Below are 14906 nucleotides of genomic sequence, written 5' to 3'. Positions count from 1 at the left end.
TTCTTGGGTAGTTAGGATTTATTTATTCTTGTTGAAAGGTTGCTTCATCACTGAATAGTAACAAATCGCCATACCTGGCATTTTCATCGATGAGCCGGATCATCTCATCACAGAAATTAGCTCTCTTGCGACAATCATTTGGCTGAGTTGCTGTACCGTCCACATCTCTATTGACAAGGAACTAAACTGATAAATGCAAATTTTCATTCATGCAACAATAAGCTTGAAACGAAACATTTCACACAACAATGGCCATGGAAAAGATATGAAAGTAAATCTTGGAGAGTTTTTCTATTGATTGAGCTTTATCTTAAGGAATTATAATACGGTTGTGAAATTATAAGCTATTATTTCTGTATAGTCTTAGTGTGGAAACGGTGTATATACTGTATAAGTGTATTTTATGACAACTGTTACAAATGAAGGAAGGATTCGTAACAAGCTTTTTTTTTTACGTTGATGGGTTGTTAGCTCTTCGCCCAACCCCCAAGCTGGAGGACCACCCCTCATCGGCTGTCCGCGACCTCTCATTCAATATATTCACAGCTACCCTCCATATCTGGAGGCCGTCTCCTCGATCCGCAACCTGAGGATGCGCCATGCAGTGGTGTTAGGAGAAAATCCACAAACGATTAGGGAAAAACACGGGAATTTTACTTGAAGCAAGTAAAGAGATAGGTTTGGAAGTAAATCCCGAAAATACAAAGTATATGATTATGACTCGTGACGGGAATATTGTACGAAATGGAAATATAAAAATTGGAAATTTATCTTTTGAAGAGGTGGAGAAGTTCAAATATCTTGCAGCAACAGTAACAAATATAAATGATACTCGGAAGGAAATTAAACACAGAATAAGAGAGGAACATAGGTTAAGGGTGTTTGAGAAAAAGATGCTTAGGAAAATATTTGGGGCTAAGAGGGATGAAGTTACAGGAGAATGGAGAAAGTTACACATTCTTCACGCACGCATTGTATTCTTCACCTGACATAATTAGGAACATTAAATCCAGACGTTTGAGTTGGGCAGGGCATGTAGCACGTATGGGCGAATCCAGAAATGCATATAGAGTGTTAGTTGGGAGGCCGGAGGGAAAAAGACCTTTAGGAAGGCCGAGACGTAGATGGGAAGATAATATTAAAATGGATTTGAGGGAGGTGGGATATGATGATAGAGAATGGATTAATTTTGCTCAGGATAGGGACCAATGACGGGCTTATTTGAGGGCGGCAATGAACCACTGGGTTCCTTAAAAGCCAGTAAGTAAGTAAGTAAGTTACAAATGAAGACCTTTGCGAAGTTTTGAGTCCTATGTCGAACGCATTAATGGAGGAGAAAACAATAAAGAAAACTGACAGCCCGAAATGGAAATTAGGTCAGTCACATCATTACAACCCTTGATAATGAAAGAACACCTTCTTTTATATTGCACCAAAAACACGTTTAAATTCATGCAATAGATTTCCAAAGCCAGGCCGCCTGTTTAAATAAGTAAGTGATATTAGACCCAGAGACGACAGCTGTGGCTGCGTCGCATGGCGACAAGCCTTTCAGCATTCGTCATATGTGAGAATTGAATGGAGAGCACAGCACACGTTATGATAAGCAGGAACAGCTGTTGAAATATCCGCAGGAAACCTGGCCACGGCTGCGCAAGGGCAGGCATTAGGATGCGGGGCGAGGGGGGGCCCAAGAACAATACTGCCATGCTTGTCGCGTGCGAGGGCTATGCTTTCCTCTTATTAAATACGCACTTCTACCTGGAGCCCGGTTCACATGCGCCGCTAAGCAACGCGAACATTGTGCAGTATTCCGGTACAATGGGATGCACGTCGTTACATTGCAAGATCTTCTTGTAGGTCTTTGATTTGCATGAATGACTGTTACTGTGACACATTATAAACGCATTTGTAGTGCAGGGATGTATCACGCTAAAGTAAGTCAACCATTATTTGCTTGAGCGTGGCAAGCAACTATTACACTTAATAGAAGCCACTGTTACGAGCATCCCGCAAGCAGCGTTGCCAACTCCTGAGCGTCAAAAGTAGCTAAACTGCGAATGAAAAGTTGCTAAAATGCTACAAACTGTGAAAAAAAAAAACTTACAGGGTGCAAGTGAAATAATCCTGTAAATTGAAAACGACGATAAGGTACACTTAAAAGGATAGAAAAACGATATTACCTTTTTTCTATTTTAATGCATGATTAATCAGAAAATTGTGTTGGAAGTTCCAGCAGTCTGGCAACATCGCCGCCTCTTTCTTCTCGTAATGAAAATGTAAAAGGGATAAATTATTCTTTATCATATTTTCTATCGATATGGACAAAAATCTCGATCCTACTCGCAATAGTAATCGAATAAGAGATTGTTAAACATTTTGGGAAAAAAACTATGAACTTTCCACCAATATATTACAGTTTTTGTTACATGTGTCATGAGCAATTCGCTCTCAAAATCTACAGGGTTATTTCACTTCCACTCTGTATAGCATGAAATATTTATTTTCCTTCTCTTCTTCACTTTCTTGTGCTGCAACATGGGCCTGAGATCATCCGTTGAAATGCTGAAGCCAGTGATGTATCGGTAATATAGTCCAGGTCTACTTACTTTATATCCTAATGGTGAAATCTAACCATTTTCCCTCCTATTGGCCTACATATTATAGTGAATTATAGTGATTTTCTTGTTGTCAGATTGAATTTTCTTTTGCCAAATTTGTTTCGAATTGCGGTAGGCCTACTGACAAATACTACGTCTGGCAGTTAATTTCTGTTATATTTACAACATTGTTTGCCCTTGAAGACGGTGTCAACGTTGAAACGTAAGTTACTACCAAGTATTATTTGAAAGTTGAACGCAATTAACAATATTAATAATGCGTCTCGCGCCTTGCCGTCGTGGTCTAAAGCATCCCATCTAGGACTCACGTTACGGAATGCGCGCTGGTTCGAGGATGATTTTCTCATAGAATATCGGCCAGTGTATGGGACCGGTACCCACCCAGCATCGTGATGCATTTTGCGAGCTACGATAGGTAGCGAAATCCGGTTACGAAAGCCAGCTATAGCGGCTGGGAGGATCATCGTGCTCACCACATTATATCTCCATTCTGGTCGGATGATCGTTCACCTCTGCTTCGGCACGTGGACGTGAAGTCATCAGTAGGCTGGTCGCCTGGGCCCTGAAAGGGCTAGCGCCACGGATTATTATTATTATTAACTTATTATTATTATTATTATTATTATTATTATTATTATTATTATTATTATTATTATTATTATTATTATTATGTATCTTCTAGGTACAAGTTTAAAATTGTAACTAAACCTCGAAACCGCTATGGAGAAAGGAGAAGGGAAATATATCGTTGGCTTAGAGTGTAAACCTGCTAACCGCCAAAAAGAACATTGTATAAGAGAAGTGAAAAACGAGGTTTAAATTAACTCTGAAACTTTGTGACCAAATCCAAAGTACAGGTACAAATGCTACCTGTACTTTTTTTTTTTTTTTTTTTTTTTGCTGACGATATTCCAACTTGTGTAATAAAGTCATCGTCAATGTCTCCAATTTAAAGATTTGCCGACAAAGTTATATCATAGTCTACTATATACAGTCACGAAGCTTGAGTTCTGAGGGTGCTAGAAACAATAGACTATGACGGTTCTATTTTGCATTGCCTGTAATGAGGCGATATTAGCGATCCTAGTGGTGAGCAACTATCTGATGTTTGCATATTTACTACGTATTGAGCTTCGCGACTGTGGTTATATCGTCAAGATCAAATCCGACTGACTACTGCGGTAACTTGTTTTATTTCCGAGACGTAATTTTTTCGAATCACTGAATTGATTTATTTTCCAAGTCCTCTCCAAAAGACTCGTTCTTCCATTCTCTAGTTCAAGATAATGTGTTACGCGGACCATAGGTTATGTATCTTTTTATTGTTTAATGTGAGCATTTTAGTATTCAATTTAGCTGAATTTCCAGCTTCCATCCAGTGATCATTGTTTGTCGTTGTGAACGGAGCTTAAAGGTGGAAACATTGTTAACCTGACCGTGAAAATACAGCAGGAAGACCTCAACGAAGAGGTCATTTGTTTAGGAGGGGAGAAAAGAGGGGGCCAGCTGAGCTGAGAGACAGCTGACTTCCAATATTGGTTATTTAGAGTGAGGATCGAGCTGCTTTTTTAAGTATCTCGTTGAATTTTCAGTACAGACTCGGGAGTACCAGTTGGCTTTGTACGTTCAGAATGAGCTTGGGGAAGGGGCTTCATTAAAATACTGAAAAAGAGGGGAGGAGAACTGGTTTTATATGGGGTTAGGGAACCAATATGAGTCATCTGGTCGGACCGTGACCGGCTGGTGACACCATCGCGCACAGAACTATTAATTTTCCTGAATAAGCAAGACAGCAGATCGTTTAGGAACAATGTGGCTTCGAAGAACAGCGCGCCCTGCTGCGGTAGGCAAAGCAGCGTCAAGGAACTCCAACACAACAAAACAAGCTGGAAATATTCACGCATGCGGCAATGGAGAATACTATACGTTGAAGTTACATTCGGTCACACTCGGTATTAGAAAAGAGCATATCGTCGTTGTTTCTGCAATAACTCCTATGCGCAAAATATAAAACTTTTCAATAGGAAGAAAATACACATTTATTCATTCTACTAGCCGTACTCGTGCGCTCCGCTGCACCCGTTAGAAATAAAATATATAAAGTAATTACATAATTAAAATAGGACATTTGACCCAGGGAACATTCCTGTTTGATAGAAGGATAGGCCTAAATCGTTTAATATGTTACTTAATTTAAATTGTATTTAAATAATTAAAATGCAATCATTTTGGTCCAGAGAGCAATCATTTGGTGCAATGACAATTCCTTTAACATGTTTCTTAATTTTTATTACATGCAACCATAGTTTAATGAACAGTGACATCATTTGGATTTAATGTGTATACTTTATTTTACTTGCTGTATGTTTCCATTGAATTATGGTAACTTAATTTTAACCCTTGTTTTCTATGTATTCAGTAAATGGCGCTTGGCCCACTATGGTTCTGAACTCTTCAAATAACTTAAATTATATTATATTATATTATATTATATTATATTATATTATATTATATTATATTATATTATATTATATTATATTATATTATATTATATTATATTTATTATATTATATGAAAAGTGTGTTGATAACGGTCGTACTCCCATAAGTAAGTTTTTAATTTGTTATGCGGGCTCTTGAATCTCAGGAGGAACAAATTTTATTTTACAACAGCGCAATATAATCTGCTTGGCTCATTGCACAATTTTTTTTGCATTGCATTTAATGCATATGTATTTTATATATTTTAACTCAATTCAATTGAGCATAGTTAAAATTTGGATTATAAAATAATGGAATGCTAAGTTAACATACTATTACTGCATACTAAATGAATACACTCTCGTTGTTCGTTAATTCTCTGAGATAAACATTATTTTAAGAAATACAGGAAACGAATACACAGAATAGCCTATCAAGTTTCCTGTGTATAAGAAGCTATTTTAATCTTACCTGTCCTCAATTCACTCAGAAGTTACTGTAATGACATTATAGCATTATGTCCATACAGAGAAACTACACTTTCCAATGGTGAAATAATAATTAATTACACAAATCGGTTAATTGAGCTTCCGATATTACTTCATACAAACATAGAAACTTCTCTGTAGGCTATGATTCATAGCTTTCGATTGTTGTTGACCAAGGCTCCTTATAGACAAAGTCATTTGTTCTTTATTTCATTACACCGCCTTAGATGGCAGTTATTTTTATTTTAAAACTCATTTAACTCATTAAATATCAGTCCTATCAAACTTTTCCAAAGAATAAAACGTATCGGAAATGATTTTTAAAGAAACTTTCGTTATGTAACATTTTTCACAAAAATCAATAATCGAGATATTTCGATTTATTTAATTCAGGTCCCCTTATAACCCCCCCTTTTAAATAATGTATTTTGAATGACATATAGCCTAAAATCTAAGTTACAACGAACTTAATTTATATTCCAATTTTCATCGAAATCCGTTCATCCATTATCGCGTGAAAAGGTAACAAACATACAGACAGACAGACACAAACAAAAATTAAAAAAAAAGCGATTTTCGGTTTCAGGGTGGTTAATTATATATGTTAGGACCAATTATTTTTGGAAAATCGAAAATTACCAGAAAAATTTCGTCTACAGATTTATTATTAGTATAGATTACAGTGGTACATAGGAGATCGTGAAATTTTACATTTTTGAAAGAAAGAAATATAATGACATATAGAAGATTTTATTATTTCCTGTATCACTATTTAAGTTATGTAGGCCTAATAGAGCAAAAAAATATAAAAATTGGAAATTTATCCTTTGAAGAGGTGGAAAAATTCAAATACCTGGGAGCAACAGTAACAAATATAAATTATACTCGGGAGGAAATTAAACACAGAATGAATATGGGAAATGCCTATTATTATTCGGTTGAGAAGCTTTTATCATCCAGTCTGCTGTCAAAAAATCTGGAAGAGAAATACCATATACCCGTTTATCGCTGGGAAGTAACTGGCTTGCTCATTGGTGCAAGGGGCAGTATCTCAAGATTTTGTATCAATTTCTTTCATCGTTTCCATACCGATCTTTTGGAACTTCAAGACATAGCCATTAATGTTTTAAGACATTCCTTGTTAATTGTAAATAACCATCTGTACAGTTCTATATATGAAAAATAAATTATTCATGTCGAGGATAGCTGCTCTCCTAAAAATAAATTAAAATAAAATTAAAATTAAAATTTAAAATAGAATATTGTTGATCTACAATTAATTTAGGTGCTGTTACCGCTCGGTACCCCTTTTTCTAGGGCAACTATCCTTTTTGGATTCTTCTCTCTTAAAACAGTTATATTACCGGTTGTTCTTTATGGTTGTGAGGCTTGGACTCTCACTTTCAGAGAGGAACATAGGTTAAGGGTGTTTGAGAATAAGGTGCTTAGGAAAATATTTGGGGCTAAGAGAGATGAAGTTACAGGAGAATGGAGAAAGTTACACAACACAGAACTGCACGCATTGTATTCTTCACCTGGCATAATTAGGAACATTAAATCTAGACGTTTGAGATGGGCAGGGCATGTAGCACGTATGGGCGAATCCAGAAATGCATATAGAGTGTTAGTTGGGAGGCCGAGACGTAGATGGGAAGATAATATTAAAATGGATTTGAGGGAGGTGGGATATGATGATAGAGACTGGATTAATCTTTCTCAGGATAGGGACCATTGGCGGGCTTATGTGAGGGCGGCAATGAACCTCCGGGTTCCTTAAAAGCCAGTAAGTAACTAATTGAGCAAAAATCTGAAAATCGATAAATATGTCACATAGGAGTTATTGCAGGCCATGCTTCCACCCAAGACAGTACTATATAGTATAGATATCACATTGTCAGCAGATAATATGTATCCTGGAAGAAATGGTATGCCAATCCATAATTCTCGTTCCCACTACATAAGTTGTTTTGCATACCACGACAAGGGATAATAGTTTTTACAGCACCAAAATATTGTCTTTATGCTTAATGTAATAACAAGTTATGAAGAAGTCACTGACATGGATTACGTACATAACTTTAAATAACTTAAAGTATAAATGTAAATTTCGAACAACAAGAGGGAAAGACTGGTAGTGTGACGACCTCCACCTCACTTTGTCTCTTGGATTAATGACCCTAACATGCGTTGCACTTTATCATTCCTGTCCCATGTTCATACACTGCACGTGTACAGGACTTTCAATGCCGTGTGACTACGAACTTGTAAGTTACGTCCACAGCTCCGTATTCCTGGGATGGAAGTCATAATGACTCTGCTACATCCCACCCTTGGCCAAGTTATCGGAACAGTTGATAATGAACCATCATCGATCATCCGAGTAGAATATATATTTATCTTGACGTTCTGATTCCATGTTGGAATTCGATAATAAAAAAAAAAACTTGTCTAGGAATGTCTTCGTCATTTAAACGAAAACTCGAACTCTCAAATGCCACATTCAAATACACCAAGTACAGCAGTGGCAAAAAAAAAAAACCGAACCGACCCTTGTAGCTGATTTCAGAGCTTTGTTCGCTCCAGAGCACCATAGACTGGTAACTAAGACTTTCGTGGTTCCAATCCTGCCTGGGAAGGAAACTTTTTTTGTTCCTTATTCAAATTTATTCCCAATACTTTTCGATTACAGCGATATTTTACTACTTTATTAACTTATTATTCCCAGAACATGAATTTTACGGTTTCTTTGTCAATACTACATAGGATACACGTTTCACTAACCTATGTTACTGGGAAATGTTATTAAAGGCACACTATAAGACCGATGAAAACTATAATGTACACAAAATTCTTTGTTTCTTTAGTAACGTAGGTAATTACGTACGTAAATATAGAAATTCATAAGAAATAACATTAAAATGTTCAATTCAACCGACATTTTACATTAATTATTGGTAAAGAACAGTGCATAGTAAAGAATTTCAAATTCACATGATTGTTTGTCCTGAAATAGCACACATTTACAAATATCTGATTTGCTAATATTATTTCAGTTTACCTAACATTGTTTCTTTCAAAGATTTTTTAAAATCTTTTCTTTTTACTTTCTTTTTTGTTCTTACAAGTACTCCATTTCAATATGTTTTTCTAACTTACATTATTATTATTATTATTATTATTATTATTATTATTATTATTATTATTATTATTATTATTATTATTGTACTGTAACTTTTTCCAACTCCCCTTTACAACTTTTAGTTCCAGGCTTTTCCTGTTTCAAATTTTCTTTCTTCAAGCTTTTCCTTCTTCCAGCTTTTTCTTCTTCCACCTTTTCCTTCTTCTAACTTTTATTTTTTCCACTTTCTCCTTTTACCTTTTCCGTTTTCCAACTTTCCCTTCCTCTACTTTTCTTTCTTCCAACTACACCTTCTTCCACATGTTCTTTCTTCCTACTCTTTCTTCTTTCAGTCCTTAATTGTCCCAATTCTTCCTTCAAACACTTTCTTCTACAAACTCTTCTTCCTTCAATTTGTTGTTTCTTAAAATAATTACTTCCTCCTTCAAACACTTCCTCTTTTTTCTTCAAAATTTTCTATCTTCAAACACTTTTTTGTTTAAACTCTTCCTTCTTAAGCCTCTACTTTTCCAAACCCTTTCTTCTTCGAAGTCTTAATTTTTCCAAATTTCTCCTTCCAAAATTTCCTCCTTCCAATTTTTCGTATCTACTTTTTCTTCTTACATCTTTTCCTCTTTCTTACTCTTCCTTGTTCCGACATTTCCTTCTTTCAACATTTTCTTCTTTCTACTTCCTCCAACTTCTTTTCCTTCCTATTTCTTTCTAGTTCTCCTTCCCACTTCTTTATGCTTCTTTTTCCTAACATTTATCACTGATTCATAATTATGTTTCTTTCTTCGACGTGTACCTCCCCGCTATAACTTCTTCCGTCGACTTCTCACTTCCATTCCTAACAACTTCTCCTTCCTCCAACTTGTCCAAATTCTTCGTCGTTTAACTTTTCCTTCTAACTTAAAATATCTCTTCTTCTAATTTCTTCTGTCGCACAAACTCAGAAACTGTATATTTACTTCTAGGGATTTATTAGTCTACAAAAACTAACACATAACAACAACATTTCATACTAACAAAGAAACATGATGTCTCTATAATATATGCCTACATCTAACGTCACGATCTCTCTCTCCAACAACGTATTTCTCATAAACTGCGCATTGTGTAAAACTGTTGACCTTTAAATATGATAAATTTCGACACGTGATACCGAAAATAAACATTTCATTTTATTTCACTAGCACTTCACCCATCGATCATATCTTGTGTCTCAGAAACATAACATTTAAAAAAATACATCCATAACTGGTTCACTAACAATGGTACATTTGTAATTATACTCTAATTATTATCAAATTCTGATTTTGTTTATCTGATATCTTTCCTTACTCGATTATAACACACTGCATTAACTTCGAGGTCATCTAGAGTGGCTGGAATTGGTGATAGGGAGATGATATGAAGGCGCGCCATGGATTACCTGATATTCGCCTTATATTATGAGAAAATCGTAAAGAAAAAAAAAAACAACAAAGTAAAATCCACAAGCAGGATTCAAACCCATGCTCGAGCGTAAGCCTACATCGTGTCAGGAGACCAGCTCTCCAACGTTATGGTACGCCGGTGGTTTCTGATATCTTAATAGATATAAAATGTTTATCCGTTCTTTTATCTCTCCGTTTCTAACAACAAGGTCAGAACCAGAAATGTATTCAGGAATGTATTCCCCTGTCACGTTAGCCTTCTCTTTCTTCTCCATCATTTGTAGAGGTCATGTCTCTTGGACTGTTCTGACCCCAAGGTTATTCCAACTGGTTCCTCTAGCTCTTCACATGTCGACTCTTTCTTCTCTTTCTCTGAGACTAAACAAAACTTCTGGACAATTCGACTCCGACAAAAGTGATTCTTGAAATGCGAGCATAATTTTATTATTTTGGCAGTTTTGGCCTCGTTCTCTCTGCTTTTTGACGACATGCAATTCGCCTTGTATTTTTATTTCTTCGTGAGAATAAACAAATTCTGGAAAAGACTGGAATACCCTAAGAAAAATAGCCAGGAAAACAGGGTTGATCATTTTTACTTGGTTATTTAGCGATGCTGTATCAAGTACGAGATTATTTAGTGTCCATGGAATTGATGATAGCGACGAGAATGGAGGGATGCTATAAAAATGGTCGGTAATGTTGCGGCTGTACGAGCTATTCCGGGCAGATCCAAGGACAGTCGCCACTGCTTCAACGAGATAGAAACTCTCGCCCACGTTCTTGGGTCTTGTCCGCATGGTGAGACATTACGCAATGCCAGGCATCACAAAATCAGGTCCGTAATCGCTCAAGCTCTTCGCGACAAGGGATATACCACCTATGAAGAAATCCATGGTCTATCGGAAACAGGAAGCTGTCGGCGGGTTGATGTATTAGCCTTTAACAAAACAACAGGCTATATAATAGATCCTACTGTCCGCTTCGAATTGAATACAGCTCAACCGGAAGATGTCAACAATGAGAAGAATCAAATTTATGGTCCAACTATTCCTTATTATTTACATATGTATAATTTACATTCTATTGAAATTATTGGGTTATTAGTGGGTGCTAGAGGCACTATTACAAAAAAAATTATTAATTTCTGCAAAGAGTTCAATCTTGAACCCTCTTTGGCCAAGACCGTTTCTTTGATAGCTCTAAAATATTCAACCTCTCTTCTGAGAAATCACATATATAAAGTAAATTAATAACATAATAATAATAATAATAGTTATATTTCTCACGAAAACATTTTCATAAAATTGTACGTATTTACTGATAGTTGTATATTTGGTACACTTTGTCCTTCAGGGCAACCCCTATTTTAGGGGAAGTTTGAAAATTAATTATTAATGTGATCTGGGGTATTACCGAATTCTTTACATTAAAAACCAGAAACAGATACCATTGCGGGATAAGAAAACTCGTTGAAAGTGGCTCGAAATCATAGAAACTAGTGGCTTTTACTTTTAAGTTTAGATTGATTCCTTATCACAATATTCTCCAACTAAAATTTTGCTCCAAAGCCGATTTACGTATCAGACAGTGTTTGTGTTAAAAATGAGAGCAATGCGTCGTCCAATTAATAGAAGCATGGATCAACGGAAGAAGATTGAAATGGAACGAACGTGTTTCCAGGCTGGAAGAAGATACGCTAGCGCTAGCCAGACAACATAGCAACAGGACGGGTGAAAGGCCTCACAAGAGATATAATTTACCATTATGAAAGCCTAATAAACTAATAGCCCAAATGAAAGGAAGAAGAAGAATAGAAACATAGAGAAGCCTATTCCACTTACCTGGATGTTTTAGTCTGATTGCAAATATATTTTCTCTCGTGATGTTACGTTAAAATTTATGGCTGAATCGATACAAATCTTGGATGTGTCGGTAATGCAGCACGCAGAAACATCCAGCTGCGGAGGGGAAGTAACAAAAGAATGTTGTTTATTATTGAAGCTAGACTCGTGCCGTGTAGCACACGCAATCTTATGTGGCACGTGGCTTTCAAACCCGATCGCTGTCTTTTCTGGATTCTTCCTGACCCCAAGTCTTCTGAAAATAAATTGGAACACACTTATTATAGATTAATATAAATGAACCGTCATTAAGATGAAATAATTGAAAAAGTGCTTGTGCATTTCCGAGTCCACAGAATATAGTTTATAGATCTGCAAGATGGGTTAGAACTCGCTTTCCCCAATATTCGTTCTTAGGTTTCTTACTTATACACATATACTAGAGTTGAACAACGATCGAGAAAGCAAGAGTAACAGCGCCCGTACAGCCGAAAATCCTCAAGACAGTATTGCCTACGTCGTTGACTGCTTAAGCGAACTTTCGAGACATCGGGAGTTGTCAACTCTCGAACATCAAGCAGCCTTGAATCGCTACAGTTGTTTATACCAGAGTGAACTTTTATTTATTTTGGCAATTGTTATATATGTATAAAAATCAAGTAGCCTATTGAAACATCATCTCTACCCTTCAGTCTATAATATTCCGTTCCCCCTTCTTTATTTAGTTACTAGACCCTTATTAAAAGGCGGGCGTAGGAAACCGCACACCAAAATTTGCTACCTGGATTTCGGTCATATAGGAACTGCACACCAACATTTTCTACCTGGATTACTGTCATATGGAAACTATACACCAAAATGTTTACTACCTGCTTTGCCAATACTATACATGGTTTTAATTTACCAAATTGTTTTAATGTTGTTCGAAATGGAGCGTTTGTTTACATTTGAAAGTGAACGGGGAAATATAGTGCTGGTATATGAGGACTGTAAATTTTATAAAGCCAAGGAATTTAAAAGGTATGAAGTGATGTGGAGGTGTTGTGTTAGAAAATTCAATGCGAAAATTTACAGCTTACTGAAAAATATGGAAGATATCAGAGAACGCTGTGAGTGTAACCATGTGGTGGACATTAGGAAATTAAGTCGCCAAATAATTAATGTAGCTACGAAAAGAAAAGCCAGTTTTTACATCAGTCATCTTTCATTGTATAAATTCGTGAATCAACATTTGGACATACAAACTGATATATTAAACTGCAAAGCAATGAAGGAAGAAAATAAGCGAAGTTTCAATGTAAAGTCAGTCAAACGCAAAATAAACATATTTTGTAAATTGTGCAGTTTCAGGGTAGGATTAGTAAAACCCTCGTGAATCAGTGTGCAGTATCCGGATAGAATTAGTGGGTCCCTCGAAGAGAGGTGTGCAGTTTCCGGATCAAAGTCTGCAGTTTCCACCTACCCTTAAAAGGCTAGGATATTTTTTCGTATCTTTGAGATCAAGTGTACAATCTCAAATAAAAAAATATTAACAATTTATTTAACGTTATGTTTTATGTTTCTTAGAAATGAAAATTTATTTGAGAATTTTTTTCTATTTATGACACCATAGGTAATATCTGATAATAGAACCAGAACATTTTGATAACTAAGATACTGTTGTGTTTTGTCTTTTTGTATCAATTAAACATCTCTAATGTTATTTATTTCAATGATGTATGTTATTCAAAGTTACGAAATCTTTCCACGCCGACCAAATGCTATTTCGAGAGTGATGAGCGAGACTAGAAGCGCACACGGGTTACGAGACGAGACGAGACTCGAAAGACAAATGCAACGAACACAGCGAGAGAGAGAGCGGCAGTTAGATTTGTTCATCTCTAACATATAGAGATGTCATAACTTGAACAAAAAGCTGGTAAAAGCTGACAATTAGAAAAAATAAAATCATATTGTCATTTTACACTTATTAAACTACAGAAAAGCGATAAAAACAAAAATTTCATTTTTTTTGTCAAAATTTGGTGTACAGACCCACCTTAAGAGAGGTAGACAACGAAACAGCATCATCTCCAGGAGCCAAACAGAGAAGATCTGTACTTAAAGAAAACCCGACTGATAAGCCTAATGATTTTTATGCGGACCTTGTTCAGGAAATTTCGAGGAAGTCAAGCCTGGTGAAAGACAGATTCAGTGGGTCATTTGTGATCAATGGTTCCATGATACATTTCAATACCTTTCAAAATATAGAAAGAATTTTAATTGTTTGGGTTGTAAGGTATGAATCTGACTGAGGAATTTACAATTTGACTGAATATACCTAAATATTTTGAATTTAAGGACTATCACGAAAATACCCTTGTACTGTCACGACATTATACCCGCCCTTCTAGAGCGCTATTTTTCTGTTTTGTTTATCTATATTGCTATTGTAATAATTGTATAAATTTATTTGAGGTAAAAATCCTGATATTGAACTTCCTGAAACCTAACAGCATTTTTTAAAAATTTGAATGTTATTTTTGCACTAAAACCTTAGTGTCACGAAATTAGCCGAGTCTGCCCTATATCTTTTCTCATCATCATCATCATCATCATCATCATCATAATCATCAACAGCCACATGGTTTAAGCCTTGTTTGGCTCGTTCCGGTCTCATGAAGTATATACATTTTAAAATTGTTGAAGCCATCTTTTCCTGGGTCTACCTATGTTTCGTTTACCAGTTGGTCTGTAGTCGAATATTAATTTAGGAATACGGTCTTGAGTCATTCTTTCAACATGTTGCTTCCATTTATTCCTATATTCTATGAGTTTTTCAATTAAATTGAATATATTCAGTTCTAGTCTAATGTCTTCATTGCGTTTCTTGTCTAAGAGAGTATAACCTGCTATACTCCTCAAAAATCTCATTTCTAT

At 35.8% G+C, this 14906-nt stretch overlaps 1 long non-coding RNA gene across 1 annotated transcript in view; it reads left to right on the top strand.

Moving 5' to 3' along the window:
- Positions 1-14906, top strand: part of LOC138698812 (uncharacterized) — a 478375-nt gene that overhangs the window by 256383 nt on the left and 207086 nt on the right. The window lies entirely within an intron of this gene.

This window comes from Periplaneta americana, chromosome 4 (assembly GCF_040183065.1).
Source record: "Periplaneta americana isolate PAMFEO1 chromosome 4, P.americana_PAMFEO1_priV1, whole genome shotgun sequence".
In the NCBI taxonomy this organism is placed as follows: domain Eukaryota; kingdom Metazoa; phylum Arthropoda; class Insecta; order Blattodea; family Blattidae; genus Periplaneta; species Periplaneta americana.
This window is presented reverse-complemented; position numbering and strand designations above follow the sequence as displayed.